The sequence below is a fragment of the Xiphophorus hellerii genome, chromosome 12, assembly GCF_003331165.1.
Source record: "Xiphophorus hellerii strain 12219 chromosome 12, Xiphophorus_hellerii-4.1, whole genome shotgun sequence".
NCBI classification, from domain to species: domain Eukaryota; kingdom Metazoa; phylum Chordata; class Actinopteri; order Cyprinodontiformes; family Poeciliidae; genus Xiphophorus; species Xiphophorus hellerii.
The window spans coordinates 4,042,302-4,046,492 of NC_045683.1; the positions used below are offsets into that span (position 1 = coordinate 4,042,302).

Genomic DNA, 4,191 nt, shown 5'->3' on the forward strand with positions numbered 1-4,191 from the left:
CCGTTGGGAAACTTTTACAGAGGTTGTCCTCTACAGAGGTCGTCTTTATGGCAGCTGGAATCCGAGGATAATCTTTTTGTTCATCATAGAAAACCTCATAATCTAGATCAGTTTTTCTTTTGTTGAATCATTAAAATCCTGTCCCAAAGTTTTTCCTCTTCTTCTGAGGTTGAATTACCCCATTCGGGGTAGTTTTTCTTTTGGGGAATCAGTAAAATCTGGTCCCAAAGTTTTTCCTCTCTTTCTAACAGTGAGCTATCCCATTCGGGGTAGTTTTTCTTTTGGGAACAGTTCACAATTTGGTCCCAAAGTTTTTCCTCATTGTCAGAATTACGTACTTGGTCTGGGGCAGTTTTGTCTTTAACAGTCTTTCTGCTGCTCCTCTGCTGCTTCCTGTGTGTTAAGTCTGACGCTCCGTCTGAGGAACATTTACATTCAGAGACCCTGGAGGATGCGCCGTTTCTTGATGTCTTCTCTGGACACGCCGGAGATGAAATAGTGGATCTCAAAGCCTGGGCTTTGAGATCTGCCCCAGAAGAAACTTCCCCAGCCGGGTCAGCTTGAACTCTGGGAACCGTTGGAAGCCCGTCCCAAAACAAATCTCTGTCAACATCCTGGGAGCTTGAGAAACGACTCTGACTTTCGAGAGAAGAAACTTCCCCAGCCGGGTTAGCTTTATCTCTGGGAACCGTTGGAAGCCCGTCCCAAAACAAATCTCTGTCAACATCCTTGGAGCTTGAGAAACGGCTTGGACTTTCGAGAGAAGAAACTTCCCCAGCCGGGTCAGTTTTATCTCTGGGAACCGTTGGAAGCCCGTCCCAAAACAAATCTTTCTCAAAATCCTGGGAGGTACTTACGTCCGAGTCGTTTCCAGGAAAGAAATGGTCGAAAACTTTCCTCATCCCTGTCGTCACCAGATATCCTAGTCCAAAACCAAGTGGCAAAATGAAAGGGTATGGCATCTTGGAAACACAAAAATCCTTACTAGACACAAAATCTGAATCTCACTGAAGCGTTTGGATTCTAACTGTTGTGTTGAGATTCAAGCAGTTAAAGCCTCAGAACTTCTTTGATCTGTTGTGATGTTCATGATGTCGTCTGTGACCTCATCAGTGAGGTCACTGTGGTTCTGGGGAGGGTCCTGCTTCTGATCGTTGCTATGGGAACGGTCAGATAAGTTCTGCCCGATTCAAACTGAAATAATGACCAAATATTTAATAAGTAATGTTTTTTCCATTTATTTTGCAGGAATTGATTAACAATAGATTTCTACCTTGGTTTTCTGTACCTGCTGCCATATAAATTGTCTTTATCCATTATTAATTTGGTTCTGGCAGGAAATTGTTCAGATTTTATAAACATTTGCAAAACAAAATTTTCTCATCTTTGTTAACTCTATGTTAATGATAAAATTTTATATATTGTTGTTGCGCAACATCCCCCCCCCCCTCTTCTCTCTCTCTACTTCCTCTTCTGAGAGAGGAGATGTGCTACCAGCACTCCGTCTATCGGGTTACTTGAGTTTCCTAAATCTGCTGGGATTTATCCTGTCCAGAACTGAAGTAAACTCTGTTTAAGCTGGCATCGAGAAAAGATTCGCCTGGTTTCTGACGAACTACATCCAGGTGTCCCAACCTTCTTCCCCCTGTGAATTAGCCAGACTGAGCATCCTGCAGCCAACTAGTTTCACAGAGCACACCTGTTAACGGCCGCTCTTCTCTTTATGACAACTTGCACTTGGTACAGAACCAGGTTGGTTTTAGTGACTCGGTGAGTCCCAAGGATGTTGTTTTACATATGGACTACCAGCAACCTAAAAACATTTTCCACTTTTTCCTCTCCAGAATCAAACATCAGAGCTATTTTACAACCATCAAAGAACTTTAAGGTGACTCATTAACTGAATGTCCACAACATCTTTTAGATTTTCTTTATGTAAGTATTTTATTAGTAAGGCATTTTTGCAAGGGTCAGTACAGCTTAATTCAGTAGCAGAAATAATCAAATAAGTAAAATCAATCATCTAGTCTGTCTTTCCCTAATGCTGACACTGAGAACTAAAAAGGGAACCTTTGAGAGAGACGGACGGAGCATGGCTTTTCAAACCCCAGACCTGGCCTGATGATGAAGAAGGTGCTGCAGCAGGAGGAGAAGTTGATCGATGAAGGCAGGAATCTCTGTAGGTCTGATGAGCTTCTTCTCCGCATGGATGGTGAGGTCACACAGGACTTGGGTGCTGGCAGGAAGGAAGGCACCAGTTCTTCTTTGCCTTTGTCTTTGCCTTTATCTTCATCTTTGTCTTTGGGGTCTGAACCCAGCTGATGAGAGAAGTGCGATTTGAATCCACATGTTGCGGGGCTGATTGGTCCCCATGCACAGGACAGTCTTTGGCTCTGTGGCCCCGGCTCTTCTTCAGCTGCAGAGTTCTTTGTCTGTCTCGATCTTGGCTCGAAGCTGCCTGGAGGATCCAACCAAAGATTCCTGTTTTGCACCCACCTTTTATAGGGTTTATCCACCCTTTTGGTGCGTTTGCATTGGCTAGCACTGTTGCTGTGCTTGTTTAATTGGCTGTCTGCTTAGACAGATGATCTCATATCCATCACTGTTTTACAGACATTATGTCTTGATGTCTGTGCTAATGTCTCAGGGTTGCTCAACCTCCTATGACCATGGCCTGCACAACCTTTTCTTTGAAACATTTAAATTGTTCAACAATCTGTTTCCAAATAAGGCGCTGATCATCTCTGCTCTCCTGTTAGTTCCCCTTTTTCCCTTAACCTTTCACCTTTCACCTACCATCTACCTCCAACATATCAGTAATGTTTAATTGCAGTTACACCTTTTTATACCATTTCAAGCTCAATGTCAAAATCACATTTATAACTTCTTTAGCTTCTCTGATTTAGCTTTCATTTATAATTTTATAACCATAACTTATTAATTATTCTTATTATAATCTTAATGTGAGTTATTACATATGTTTTCTGAAAAGAAACCAAGAATAATCTATTATTCTAATTATTTGATACCAAAGTTACAGTTACTTGTTTTACTTGTAAGTGTTCCCACAAATGTAAGTGTAAGTGTTATTATAAGTAAACCAATATTAATATAAGTATTTTACTTTGAATCTTATCCAATTACTCAAAATGTTTAGACTTTCATTCTTTAAAACTTTCATGCTTTAAAATAAGGAATAGTCGCAACTATTTTTGTAAATTTGCAGGCTGGAAACTTACTTCCTCTTTTTCCAGGAAACCTGCTCTTCCTGTTTCATGACTCTCTCTGACTGACTATGATTTCTTATGATTAGATAGAAAAAATACGTAGAATTAAAGCAAAGTTTGCAGGAGACAAAAACAACACACACACCAGATTTATTTTATTAATGTTTAAGTCTACTGTTGTCACTTGATGTCACTTGAGTGACTCATTTTAAAGATAACTTTATTTATTATTACTGTTAAACTTAAATCTCCCGCATGGGGAAGTGGGATGAGCTCGAGTTTTCTTCACAATATTTTATATTACCTTGTTCTGAAATTATCAATAATGATGTAATTTGTTGAACAACTAATATTGGGATTGATTAAACTCGGATCTTAAACAAATAATAATTGAATAGAAAAGTATCACATATATATATATATATATATAGATATATATAGGCCTGTCGCGATAAACGATAAATCAATTAATCGTACGATAAATTAAAACTATCGACGTCATTTTAACTATCGGCACTATCGTCTCTTCCGGCCTTTTTCTCTTTTTGTTAATGACACTAAATGAAAAAAGGCTCAACTCCGGTGCTCTCCACTGACCCTCCCTTTCCCCATTTCCTCAGTGTAAAGCTCAGCACAGACTGCACGATCTTAGAGCTGTCGGCTGATTGTCGGCCCATTTTCAAAACCTGACAGGCCACACATTAGCCGACACAAATCCTAGGTATAACGGTTCGATCGGGTTCGGTCCTGCCGTGTGGTGTCCAACAAAGGGCATAAAATAATGGCTACAAGTTCAGTTAACTAATTTTAAAACCAGGCATTAATCAATGCTTTACTACAATCTACCTGCAATGCATGTGGCTAGTGTCAGCGTAAAGTCCTGACTGAATGTAAATCATTATAACCCATTTATACGGTGGCCGACAGGTGCAAATGCGCAGCAAAAGAGAAACATGCAAACAAA

The 4,191-nt window shown here is 40.1% G+C and overlaps 1 long non-coding RNA gene across 1 annotated transcript; it reads right to left on the reverse strand.

Moving 5' to 3' along the window:
• Positions 1–565: 565 nt before the first annotated feature.
• LOC116730148 (uncharacterized) lies at positions 566–1,149 on the reverse strand. The gene is made up of 2 exons (XR_004341266.1): positions 1,009–1,149; positions 566–922 (listed from the first exon to the last, which is right to left on the reverse strand). It is a non-coding gene; the product is annotated as an uncharacterized LOC116730148 (long non-coding RNA).
• Positions 1,150–4,191: the final 3,042 nt, after the last annotated feature.